The sequence below is a fragment of the Tamandua tetradactyla genome, chromosome 7 (assembly GCF_023851605.1).
Source record: "Tamandua tetradactyla isolate mTamTet1 chromosome 7, mTamTet1.pri, whole genome shotgun sequence".
NCBI lineage: Eukaryota > Metazoa > Chordata > Mammalia > Pilosa > Myrmecophagidae > Tamandua > Tamandua tetradactyla.
In genome coordinates, this window is record NC_135333.1 from 46,499,208 (window position 1) to 46,513,447 (window position 14,240).

At 43.7% G+C, this 14,240-nt stretch overlaps 1 pseudogene; it reads left to right on the plus strand.

Moving 5' to 3' along the window:
- The first annotated feature begins 7,451 nt into the window (after nt 1-7,451).
- On the plus strand, nt 7,452-8,945 carry LOC143689642 (integrator complex subunit 12 pseudogene; annotated as a pseudogene).
- Nucleotides 8,946-14,240: the final 5,295 nt, after the last annotated feature.

A 14,240-nucleotide genomic window follows, 5' to 3' on the forward strand; every position in this document is an offset into this window, starting at 1 on the left:
AATAAATATAAAAGTAGGCATTAATGGAAGTGGGGGACAAGAATGTTTATGACTTACAAAAGGCAAATAGCAAAATGGCAGAAGAAGGTCCTGCATTATCACTAGTTACTTTAAATGTAAATGGATTAAACTCTCCATTTGCAGTCAAAAGGCAATCTCAGTTGGAAGGTAGAGCTTGATGGAATGGATACAAAAGTATGACCCAACTATATGCTGTCTTTAAGGGACTTACCTTACATTCAAAGGTAAAGTAGGTTGAGGGAGAAAGGGCATAAAAAAAATGTACCAATTAAGTAGTAACCAAAAGAGAGCTGGGGAAGCTATAACAAGATCAGGCTAAATGGATCTTAAGTAAAAAACAGTTGCAAGGAGCAAAGATGGTCATTATATACTGATAAAGGGGACTATTCAACAGGAAAATGTAATAATTATAAATATATATGCACCTGACAGCAAAGTTCCAAAATACACGAAACAAATACAGATTTGAAGGGAGAAATTGATAGTTCTGCAGAAATGTAGGAAAGTTTAATATATCACTCTCAATAATGGATAAAACATCTAATCAAAAGAGCCATAAGTCCAAGACCTGAATGATACTCTAAACCAACTAGACCTAACAGACACTTATAGAACACTTCACCTAGCAAGAAGAGAACACACATCTCAACTGCACAGGGGTCATTCTGCATAATAGATCATATGGTGGGTTACAAAACAAGTTTATATAAATTTAAAAACATTGAAATCATACAATGTATATTCTCCAACAGAACAGAATGAAGCTATAAGTCAATAACAGAAGGAAAAACGGAAAGTTCACAAGTATGTGAAAATTTAATAGCATACTTGTTAAAAACAATAGGTTAAAGAGGAAATCAGAAGCAAAATTAGGAAATATCTTGAGGCAATTCAAAATGAAAATGCAACATACCAAAACTTACAGGATACAGCAAAGACAATTCTGAGAGGGAACTTTATAGCTATAAATGCTTACATTAAAAAAAAAAAAAAAGACAGACTTAAAAGCAGAGAACCTCAAAGAAGAGCTAGAAAAGGAAGAGCAAACTAAATCCAATGCAAGCAGAAGTAAGGAAATAATAAAGGTTAGAGTGGAGATAAATAAAATAGAAAACAAACAAAAGAACCCGATAGAATCAACACGATCAAAAATTAGTTCTTCGAAAAGATGAATAGAATTGGCAGATCTGTGGCTGGACTGACAAAGTGAAAAAAAGTAAGGCTGGAGGTAACTACCATTGCTGATGCCCCTGTGTCTCCCTAGCCAGCTGACTGGGTGCTGGCAGTAGGTGGGATGGACTCAAGGTCGCAGAGGCTGGGGCTGAGGCGAGACTGCTTTGGAGCCGCCAGCACACGGGGCCGGGTGGTCCTGGGAGACACTATGCAGGTGGGTGTGCACTCACAGTCGGGGACACAGGAGGCACCTGGGCCAGGTGGAGGGACCCACTGCTCAGCGCCTTCTGGCCAGCTGGTGTCCACCATGCCTCTGCCGTAGGCTTAGAAAATTTTGGTGACTCTCACTGGACAAGAGGGCACCAAAGGGCACCCAGGAGGGTCTGAGAATACCCTCCAGGCCTTCCCAGGCCACCACAGGCAATTCTTGACCTCAGGTATGGTCTTGGTATCTCGTGGGAGGGACATTGGTCCTGGCGCCGGGTGCCCAAGGCCCCTCATGGGCCACTTGGCCTCCTCATGACTACCACAGTAACTGTGATGCCACCCTTACCCTCTTACTGAAAATGAACATTCCATCTCCCCCCTCATCCCAACTCTCCCCAGCTTGGGGTGGGGATACCAGGCTCAGACCTCCTGGTCCCTGCCCTCACATGAGGAGCAGTTCGTGGGCCTCCAGGACCACCTTCCAGGCAGCGCCAAGGTGGCCAGGAGGGCCATCCAAGGCCAGGGGTGGGAGGTGGATGAGAGCCCTTCCCAGCCAGCCTGCCACCTGGGTGGCTTGCACCCCAGCCTGGAGGTCAGTGGAGTCGTGGAGACTTTCTCAGTTTGCCCTGGGCCCTCGTCCAGCCAGGCCGGCTGCTGGCCATGAACTGCCCGGCCGTGGTCTCTGCCGCAGCGATGGTTTCGGCCTGGAGCCCGGCCAAGTGTGCCCCCCAGAGGCCCCAGCAAGCCAGTGGTGGGGGCCCTCAGACCCACAAGCAGCTGCAGGGTGGGATCAGGGATGGTTGGTGGTCTGGAGGCTCCTCATGGGTGAAAGGACCCACCCTAAGAGCTCTCCAGCCAGATGGGGCCAAGCATGTTTCTGAGGCACCCTACATCCCAAAGTTGGGCACTGAGGGACCCAGCCATGGCCTCTCATGATACCCTAGTGACTTCCAGCCTCGACAGAGATCCAGCTTGTCTCTGAGAGTTATCAGACCACCAGATGTGAGTGAGGCTGCTGGAGGGACCTCTCTGCTGCTAGTGGCCAGCGCTGTCCTCATCAGGTGGCTGGGTGGTTTTCTGGAGGGCCACTCTGGACATGGTATCCATATGTGAGGGCCCTTCTGACATCATCTGTGTTACAGTGCATGCGCCTTCAGGGCACAAGTCTCACTTTCAAGGACACGAGGCCCGGACCCCTGGAGAGCAAGAAGGATGAGTGACAACAAGCGTGATGACAGCCACAGTGAGAATCCAGCCACCTGACTGAAAGAGAGGCCCCAACATTAGTCAGTTGTGTTGTTTGCCCCCAGAGCTGAAGGACTTTCTGTTGAGTTGAGTTGTAAGTATGGACAGAGGAGAAGGAAGAAAGGAACTGCCCAGAGGAGGGCTGGAGGCCTGGGAAAGAGCCGGGCCCCATCCCCATCTCGAGCAAACCTGTCTCTCCCTGTTGAATGGACTCGGCACCTCGTTCAAATCCAATGGCTATAGATCTTTGGAAATGACTGTTTCATTGTCTATGTGTCCATCCTCATGCCAGTACCACACTGTTTAATTAGTGTAGCTTTGTAGTAAGTTTTAAAAGCAAGACGTGTGAGTCCTACAGATTTGTTGTTCTTCAAAACTATTTTGGTTATTTGGGCCCCCTTGAATGGGAGGGGGCCATTTCTGCAAAACAGACTGCAGGAATTTTAATACAGGTTGCACTGAATTTATATATCGTTTTAGACAGTATTGATGTCTTAGCAATCTTGTCTGCCAATCCATGAACACAAGATGTCTTTCCATTTATTGAGGTCTTTAATTTCTTCCAGCAATATTTTGTAGTTTTCAGTGCATGCTCTTTCACCTCTTTAGTTAAATTTATTCCTAGGTTTTTAAAAAAATTTTAGATGCTACTGTAAATGGAATTATTTTCTTGATTTCCTTTTCAGATTGTTAATTACTGATATATAGGAACCCAAGTGACTGTTGCATGAAATGGAACAAAATAAAGTTTCAGTGGCTAATAGATTTCAAATAGAGTGGAGATGTGATTCTGGAGGTTATTCTCATGCATTGTATAGGTATTTTTTTTTTTAGTTTCTTGTGTGTTAGGATAGCTAGAAGGAAATACCTGAAACTGTGGAACTGTAATCCAGTAGCCTTAATTCTTGATGATGATGTTTAACTATATAGCTTTTATCATGTGACTAGGTGATTGTGAAAACCTTGTGACTGATATTTCCTTAATACAGCGTATGGGCAGATGAGTAATAAAATAAAGACAAACAAACAAATAAATAATGGGATAAGGGGTATGGGATGTTTTGGGTATCTATTTTATTTGGGGGTAATAAAAAATGTTCTGAAATTGATTGTGGTGATGAATGTATGACTGTGTGATGATACTGTGAGCCATCAATTGTATGCTTTGGATGTATTATACAGTGGGTGAATATATCTCAATAAAATCACATTTAAATAAAACATAAACGAGACTAGAGGCAGCTCTAAATGAATCATGAAAGCTCATTAACCAAGGCTGAACTCATGGGTGTCCTGTTCTAGGTACAGTTTTCCTCGTCACTGGGGCAGTGTCCCTGGTACTGGTAGATACACTGTAGCTTACAGACAAGTAAGATATCTGGTTAAGCAAGATTGTAGTATAAGATGCTCCAGACACAATCCTGCCACAGAATCTTCGAACAACTAGCATAAACCGGCAAAGCCATCTTTCTCAAAACTCCAGACCATGTAGTTAAAGAATTGCAGTAACTGGGCAAGTGCCAAATCAAGGGAGAGCAGCCTGAAAAATGGGAGACGAAACTCCTGGTACCCTCAACAGATGCTCCTCCACCCTCCTTGGCTCAGTGTGGAGGTGTCTTCAAGCCCTCGTGGGCCCCAGCACTGTTCTGGAGGGAACAGAGTCACCCCCAAGCACATACTGGTGTTCCTGTACGTCAGTGACAATCCAGTAGGTAGAAGTCTGAAAGACAGGCTTCTCCTCCAAAAAGTTGTCCTGCAGGCAGAGGAGCAGCTTGCTGACAGCTAAAGTAGTGAATGACATAAAGTAGAAGTAGCCTGGGGCAAAGGACTCCCTGCATTAAATCATACAACAGAGCACCCAGGAGGGAGTGAAAGTCTACTTTAAAGGCAAACAGAGGGAGCAATTGAATTCCTATAAACAGAAGGGATTCCTAAGGCCATAAGAACAAGCCCAGGAAAAGAAGCAGCTCCACTTAATCTCAGATAAAACAGAAAGGCCCCTGCAACTTGCATTTGCCTTTAACTCGCCCCACCCCACCCCACACCCATAACCAAGTCCCACTAGCTGTCAAAATGCCACTTCTCCTTACCGTAATTTCCACCAATCATAATATAACCCATCAGCTATTACTAACCCCTCTGTTCTAGTTTGCAAGTTGCTGGAATGCAATATGCTAGAAACGGAATGGCTTTCAAAAGGGGGAGTTTATTAAGTTGCAGGTTTACAGTTCTAAGGCCATGAAAACGTCCCAATTAAAGCAAGTCTATAAAAATGTCCAAACTAAGGCACCAACAAAATGTTACCTTCACTCAAGAAAGGCTGATGATGCTCAGGGTTTCTCTCTCAACTGGAAAGGCCCATGGCGAACATGGTGATGTCTGTTAGCTTCCTCTCCAGACTTCTTGCTTCATGAAACTCCCCTGGGGTGGTTCTCTTATGGCTCTGCTGTGCTTCCCAAAAAATGTTTCCTTTTTTAAAGGATTTCAGTTGTCATGGTCAGGTTCATGTGTCAACTTGGCCAAGTAATGATACCTGTTTTTCTGGCTGGGCAAGTGCTGGCCTGTCTGTTGCAATGAGCATATTTCATAGAATTAGATCATGAGCATATCAGCTGCATCCACAGCTGATTCCATTTTTAATCAGTCAAGGGGAGTTTCTGCAATGAGTGATGCTTAATCTAATCACCGGAAGCCTTTTAAGGAGGATTCAAAAGAGACAGGCTCTCTTCCTGCTTTGGCTGGTGAGCCTCTCCTGCGGAGTTCATCCAGACCCTCCTTCGGAATCGTCGGCTTCATAGCCTGCCCTGAGGATTTTGGACTCTGCATTCCCATGGTCACGTGAGACACTTTTATAAATTTTATATTTGCGAGTGTTCCCTGTTGATTCTGTTTCTCTAGAGAACCCTAACTAATACATCTTGGTACCAGGAGTGGTTCTTAAGAAACAGAATCTTAAAAATGGGTTTTTATGAATGATTTTCTACTCTGAACTCAAAGGCACTAAGGACTCTGATTCCCATAATCAGAATGACACTTCCAACACATGGAGTGAGTTGGCAAAAGAGTTAGTCAAAATATCACCATTCTATTGTCCTAATGCTTCACTTGTATGAAACCAGACTCTGGGGGATAATGTTTTTGACACCTTTACAGAGTTTTGTGGAAATAAGACATATAGAGATATTGGCTAGTTGTTGTTAGATACTCTGGCTACATTAAGGAGGGAAAGGGATGGGTTTAAGTCTTCAGGTGAAGGTGCCTAGATCTATTGCTGTGGACATGAGCCAATGGTGTGTGAACCTCATCTGTTGCTGATTACATCTGCAGTCCGCTAGGAGGTGGACCTGCTGCAATGAATGACGTTTGACTTAATTGGCTGGTGCTTAAATGAGAGAGCACAACATAGCACAGCCAAGCAGGTCAGCATACCTCATGTCAGCTCTCGCGGCTCAGCCCAGGCCTTTGGAGATGAAGAAAGAAATCACCCCAGGGAAAGTTGTCGGAACCCGGAGGTCTGGAAAGAAGGCCAGCAGAGAACATCCTGTGCCTTCCCACATAAGAGAGAACCTCAGTGGAAAGTTAGCTGCCTTTCCTCTGAAGAACTAATGAAATAAATCCCCTTTCATTAAAAGCCAATCCATCTCTGCTGTGCTGCGTTCCAGCAGCTAGCAAACTAGAACACCAGTAAACTAAGCAATCCCACCAGGAATAGGTGGAGTCACATCTCCCTCTAATCAAAGGTTAATACCCACAATTGGGTGAGTCACATCTCCATGGAGATAATCTAATCAAGTTTCCAACCTATAGTACTGAATAGGGATTGAAAGATGGATCAAGATTAAAGCATGGCTTTTCTAGGGTAGTAATCCTTTCAAACCAGCATACCCTCCTTGTCCCATGTGACACAGTGTATACAATGCTGTACAACCCTCCCAGAGGGGCTGAAGTCTATCCCTCAGACCCCTCAGCCCAGAGCTTCTCCATAAACTTCCCACCTGCAATCATCCGTCCGTATGTGCACCGTTTTTCCTAACAATCAGTCGCACTGAAATAAAAGACATTTCAGCAAGCTAAATAAAAGGAACTGAAGAGCCTCACTTGGTCATGAGAAATTGTACAATGTGGCAATTTTGTCATTTGAAAAGAAGATAAAAGGTTTACTTCAAAAATTTTACTCAAAAGTTTGCTGTTTTCCTTTTTTTCTTTTTCTTTTTAGTATGGGTAGGCTCCAAAAATCTAACCCAGGTCTCCAGCACAGCAGGTGAGAATTCTGCCACTGAGCCACCATTGCCTGCCCTCAAAAATTAGCTTTTATTAAAGCCAGGAAAGTAAAATTATTATAAATGTTGGAATTTGGGATAAATAAAATTTAAAATCAATGTTGGGAGTTGCATTACCAGGTCTTGTAAATTTTTCAAAATTTTTTCAATTATGTAAATGGTGCAGGAAAAATAATTCATAAAAGCCCACACATGGAGCACCACTTCCCTTTAATGTTGACTCTAATAAAGCTCAGCAGGGACTGGCCTGTCCCACCTTGACCCACTGGAAGACTGAAATATTTTGCATGTCCCTTTCAGTGTTTGGATGCTTTTCCCTCCCCTAAATCTCTTATCAGGATTGTCTCTAGTGAGAAACCTGATTCCATAAAATGGCCCACCTTAGGCCAGGCTTCTAGCTGGCAAAGCCCTCGATGAATGGATGCTTTGATAAAATATGTCTTGTTAAAATATTGCCTGAGAACGTAGAAAATAAACCACATGGGATCACTGCAGAAAAGAAGGTTTTGTGGGGCGGCGGCGGGGTTTACAATGGCTGCTGCTGTGAATTTGGAACTCGATCCCATTTTTTTGAAAGCACTAGGCTTCTTACATTCAAAGAGTAAGGATTCTGCTGAAAAACTAAAGGCACTGCTTGATGAATCTTTGGCTCGAGGCATTGATTCAAGTTACCGTCCATCTCAAAAGGATGTGGAACCACCCAAAATTTCAAGTACAAAAACTATTCCCGTTAAGCAAGAGCCCAAAACGTCACCCAGTCTTTCTTCTGGTAATAATAATGGCAAGGTGCTCACAACTGAAAAGGTAAAGAAGGAAGCTGAAAAGAGGCCTGCTGATAAAGTGAAATCAGACATCAATGAAGGAGTTGATGTTCCAAAGAAACCTAGACTGGAGAAACCAGAGACACAGTCCTTTCCTATTACTGTCCAAACCAGCAAGGATTTAGGTATGGCTGACCTGTCCAGTTTTGAGGAGACCAGTGCTGATGATTTTGCAATGGAGATGGGATTGGCCTGTGCTGTTTGTAGGCAAATGACAGTGGCATCTGGTAATCAATTAGTAGAATGTCAGGAATGCCATAATCTCTACCACTAAGATTGCCATAAGCCCCAGGTGACAGACAAGGAAGTGAATGACCCTCGCCTGGTGTGGTATTGTGCCCGATGTACCAGACAAATGAAAAGAATGGCTCAAAAAACTCAGAAACCACCACAGAAATCAGCCCCCACTGTTGTTTCTGTTGCTCCAGCTGTCAAAGATCCATTGGTTAAGAAACCAGAAACTAAACTCAAACAAGAGACAACTTTTCTAGCATTCAAGAGAACAGAAGTCAAGACATCTGCTGTTATTTCAGGAAATTCTTCTAGTACGGGTGTTTCTTCTTCAGTAACTAGTGGCCTAACTGGTTGGGCAGCTTTTGCAGCCAAAACCTCTTCTGCTGGTCCATCAACAGCAAAATTGAGTTCAACAACACGAAACAATAGCGGGAAACTGGCTCCTTCATCAGCTAACCAGAAGCCTGTGGGTTTGACTGGTCTGGCAACATCATCCAAAAGTGGAATAGGTTCCAAAATAGGTTCCAGTAATAGCACTATGCCCACTGTACCACTGAAACCACCTCCACCTCTTACCTTGGGCAAAACTGGCCTCAGTCGCTCAGTTAGTTGTGACAATGTTAGCAAAGTAGGTCTTCCTAGTCCTAGTAGTGTAGTTCCAGGAAGCAGCAGCCAACTAAGTGGGCATGGAAATAGTGGGACAGCAGGACCTAGTGGAAGTACCACCAGCAAAACCACTTCAGAATCGAGCAGCTCTCCCTCAGCATCCCTCAAAGGTCCAACTTCACAAGAATCACCGCTCAATGCCATGAAGCGATTACAGATGGTCAAGAAGAAAGCTGCCCAAAAGAAACTCAAGAAGTAATGTGATCAAGTAGGTTTTTATATCACAATACCCTAAAGATGAAAATCTTATTATTAGGACAAAAAAATGTAACATGCTTTAATTTAATAAAAATCTTCACGATCAAAAAAAAAAAGAAGAAGAAGGTTTTGTTCTCACTATTTATGAAAAAACAAAAATCCAAGGAAACGCCCGGGTAAAGCACCCCTGGCTCAGGTCTGAGTGGGTGGCTCTTTGCTCCCCCAATGCAGCAGCCCAAGCAGCCCAGGCCAGGAATATCCCATTTCCCGCGATGGACCGTCTGCCCCTCCAGCTCCAGGATGGGACCGTCTGTCCTTCCTGCTCCACGATGGAACCGTCTGTCCCTCCTGCTCCATGATGGGACTGTCTGTTCCTAGTGCTCCAGGATGGGACCGTCTGTCCTTCCTGCTCTGCAGCTCCCAGGATGGGACCGTCTGTCCCTCCTGCTCCTGAGATGGGACCGTCTGTCCCTCCTTTTCCGCAATGGACCGTCTGTCTCTCCTGTTCCCACCATCTCTCTCCTCCAGAGGCGGCACCAGTCAGGAGTGGGGAGGGAGGTGTTTCTGGCTGGCAAGTGGCTTTGGGCACTGCCTCCCGGGGTAGGGCAGTTGTGCTGGCTGGGTCAGGGGACTGCGCTCAGACCGGTCAGTTGGAGCCTGCTGCAATGGACTCCTCCGCAGGCTCAGCAGGAGCAGGAGCAGGAGCTGGGGGGCCTCCACCCCTACCCCAGTCCCCCATCCATGTCAGGCTTCTGTTCCCGACCCTACCATCTGGCCAGTCCCATGACAGCGCTCCTACTGCATCACAAAGGGTGTCCTCTCGGTCTCCATCGGCATCACCCTCCACTAGGTGGAGATACTCAGATAGGAGATACTCAGTTTGTTGGTGAATTTATTGAGCCTCGATGAAGGTGACCTGCCCAGCATAGAAGCATGGCAGCCCAACCCAGTGTTTCCATCTCAGGGCCACAGAGCTGCAGGGGCCACAGAACCCCAGCAGGGTGCTGCTTAAGCATAAGAGGTGTTTGAGGCCCCTTCTCCAAACCTGCTTCTTGGAACCTGCCCCAAGGAATCCCTGCCAGGGCTTCCAATATATAAGTATAAAAGCCTCTTTTATTTTTAATTCTTCTGAATTTCTCATGTGTGCCCAATGTAAACATTGTCCCCAGGGAGGGAACACTTAACAAGTTAATTAGAATTGCAAAGCTGGTTTTACACGGAGAAAAGAAATGACATTCTTGGAAGGCTTTATATCATTGAATCTGACGCACCCTGTGCTCCTAATAAGTGTCTTAGTTGCTGCGCTGCCTGAACACTGGTCTCCAGCTGCCACTGAATCTTAAGCTCACTGTGTCTTACTCTCTGCATCGCTGTCACCATCCACATATAAAGAGAATGAAAGCCGAACCTGATTCAGAGGGCTACTGTAAGGTTTGGGTGGGAACAATTAAAGAGCTCAGAATAGTATCTGTGCCATCTTCTAATGCTTTCATGGCCTATTCTGAATTTTAAAAACCTCACGAGCAAGTTTCAGAGTAACAACTTGTCATATAAGAGTCCACCCTTGATTCTTTTTGCCACAATTCTTACTTGAGAGAAGTGAGTTCTGTGGTTCATCCATGTTTTCCCATCTTTCTCTTTGTAGCTGTGACAAGGAAAATGAAATCACTTCTCTATGTTCTGCCTAGTGTAAAATTAGACTATTTCCACTGGGAAACACCTGGCAGATTAGGAATGACTCATTCATCCTCAAGATTAATTTAAAAATCCTGCTGGTACAGCAATGTTGCTGCAGTAGTATCCTGAACCCATAAGCCAGGGCTGAAATGTCCAGTCATATTCTTCTGGACTTTGCTTCTCATCCTTCCACTCCTGCCTTTTAACCATGAATTCTAGGATACCTAGATAATCTGTTCAGCTTCCCTTAGAATCAACCATTCCCATGGAAAAAATAAAGCAAGATGTGTCTCTTTGCCAAGTGATTCTCAAATAGTTTGGTAGTGTTTTCAGGGTTAGGAGAAATGAGGGACTGGATTTCCCCAACTGTTCGGTGTTTTCGTATCCCCTTCTGTTGACAACTGCTGTTTTCTGGGTAGAGCCCTCCTGTATACTTCTACTTATTGATACTTACTCTCCAACTTTGAGAAAAGCACTGGGGAGGCTGAAGTGCAAGGTGGGCAGTTGAAGGGAGGGCAACATGTGGAGACCCCTGATCTGGAACTTGGGACACTTCAAGGCTCAAGAAAGAAGCCAGAGATGGGGCCACAAAACTATGGTCTCTGTAGGTCCCCGAGAAAGAGGTAAGGGAGATAGGATACCAGCAATGATTTTATATACACAAATATCACATTTATTTAAAATATTAAAAAACTGAAAGAAAGAAGGGCAAATTATTCCAAGGTTATTTCTGCTTTCCAAAAGAGGGGTAGCCTCATGCCCCTTAATGTACAGGTGTTGTAGTTTGCTAGCTGCCAGAATGCAATATTCCAAAAATGGAATGGCTTTTAACAAGGGGAATTTAATAAGTTGCTAGTTTACAGTTCTAAGGCCAAGAAAATGTCCCAGTTAAAGCAAGTCTATAGACATGTCCAATTTAAGGCATCTGGGGAAAGATAACTTGGTTCAAGAAGGCCGATGAAGTTCAGGGTTTCTCTCTCAAGTGAGAAGGCACATGGTGAACACAGTCAGGGCTTCTCTCTCAGCTGGAAGGGCACATGGCAAAAAAGGCATCATCTGCTAGCTTTCTCTCCTGGCTTCCTGTTTCGTGAAGCTCCCTGGGAGGCATTTTCCTTTATCTCCAAAGATTGATGGCTAGTGGACTCTCTGCTTCGTGGTGCTGCAGCATTCTCTGCTCTCTCTGAATCTCTTATTCTCCCAAATATTTCCTCTTTTATAGGACTCCAGTAAACCAATCAAGACCCACCCAAATGGTTGGAGACATGTCATCACCTAATCCAATTTAACAACCACTCTTGACTAAATCACATCATCCAGGGAGATGATCTGATTACAGTTTCAAACATACAGTATTGAATAGGGATTATTCTACCCTTATGAAATGGGATTTTGATTAAAACGTGGATTTTCTAGGGGGCATACTTCCTTTCAAACCAGGACAACAGGGTACACTGAACGTAGAAAATGAAGGACTTTCAATATGCCACTGCTTCTCTCAGAGCTAGGACACCTCCCAGCTGTCTTAGGCTAACCATGAGGTGAGGCATTGAATGTTCTATGAAGAGACCAGCTCTGTGCGCTTCCTCATGGCATGAAGTTCCAAGAAGGTTCTTATCGTTAAACTTCCTGGCTCATTTAACAGAGCATTGGGTAGAGCTGGCACTGAACAGATATGTGGGAAGTTGAAAAAAATTAATATATGTATTATATGTAGGTATTTATACATACGTATGTATGTATTATGGTTATAAGTCAATCAAACAATAAATACATATAGATAAATATATGTGTATGTATTTTGAAACCAAAGAGAGTGAATACTTTTTTTTTTTTTTTTTTTTTTTTTTTTTTAAAGGAAAGACAGAGAGAAGGAAGGAAGGAAGGAAGAAAGGGAAACATCTTTAAACATTTTCTTGTTTTATTGTACTTTGTTTTTCCGTTTTTTGTTACATGGGCTCGGGCCGGGAATCGAACCGAGGTCCTCCGGCATAGCAGGCAAGCACTTTGCCCGCTGAGCCACCGCGGCCCGCCCAGAGAGTGAATACTTTTTATAACATGAGTGTTCATCTCTTTAAGATGAAGAGTATATAAAGATGATTGAGGTGAAGGAGTTTGAAATTTTCAGCCTCCAAGTGTACCTGAAGATAGCTGGAGTGTTCTCTCCAGGGTAATCCTGGGAGAAGCTGAGAGGCCTCTCCTGGCCTCACGTTCCACAGCTCAATAGTGACAGCTGCCTCGCCTGGGTTTCAGTATCAGGGATGTTCCTTCATAGATGTGCCACTCTGGGCAATTGGCTTATCCTCACTGTCCTTCCAGTTACTCTTCAGAAAGTGGGATTGATGGTAACAGTGTCTAACTAAGAGAGTTCATGAGAAAACTAATGTTGTCAAATGCTTAGAACAGATTCTGGCACATTACATTTAACTGTTAGATTGTCATGATGATCAGTAATTCTCAAAGCAATCTTGACAGAAGACTGTAGATCACAACTCAATCAAGCCCCATTAGGGACATTCCTTACTATTAAGGGGCCAGTTTTTGTCTTTACAAATGCTTTTCTTGCTGCCTATTATTTAAATTTCTGTGACTTTAACTGGAACAATTTTTCTTGATTCTGTGGTAAAAGGACTCGTCCCATCCTCTGACCTGGCGAGACAAGAGTTACTTTTGATGAGGCGACTTCAGTTAAGGTGTGGCTCACCTCAATTGAGGGATCTTCATCCACCTACAGGAGTCCTTTCCAAGAGGTTCAAGTCCAAACAGAGAGACCCCCACAGAAGGAACAGCCAGAAATGGAACATCAACAGAACCCAGAAGAAAAGGGAGACACTGACCCGTACCTTGCCATGTGACAACCTAAGGACCAAAGATTGCAGGCAACCCCAGAATGCCAGTCTTTTCAGAGAAAGAATGGCCTTGACATCATCTTGATTTGGATTTTCTCTTAGCCTCAAAACAATGAGCTAATAAATTGACATCATTTGAACTACCCTTTTGCATGGTGTTTGCTTGAGCAGTGAAAGAAACTAAAATACTCCTCATATAATATTATTGAAACATCTTGATGATCAATTCTAGCCTCTCTTCTCTCCTCATTTCATTACTGAAATGATGACCCATATCTCAGATTAATGACATTTCCTTCATTTCTATCCCTCCAATGACAGTGAACACATTATCATCTGGATTTCGTTTCTGAGATTTTTATCTCTATTCATTTGCCTGTTATACAAGGGCAAATACAAATTTAAAAGTGGAAGACAGCTTTATTTTCTCCGTTGACCATAAGGGAAGAGTCTTCCTTCTCCTTCCCATCTCTCTGAGCATTTATTTAGAAAATCCACAGTTATAAGAGATACTACTTTCTTTGAAATGCATGTACCTTTTAATGTGTGTAAATTTTAAATAAGTCTCTTGAAATTTTTTCCATGGAAGGTCTACACAAGAAAGGAAGCCATTTTTTTTGAAATGTAATTAAAGAATATTTCTCCCAATTTTCTGATAAGAGATGAGCATAACATCTGGCCATCAGGTTTGGGGGTGGGAGTTCCTGGCTCCAAATTGTAACCCTACCTCTGGCTCTGAAGATAGAAGAAATGACTTGAGATTATTTATGAAATAGGTTGTATCTGCTTTGTTCCATAAAAAAGCATAAGATTTTTTCTTTCTTTGAATCTCTTTGTGGATTTCCAGTGATGCAAAACATTCTGCTTTAGTG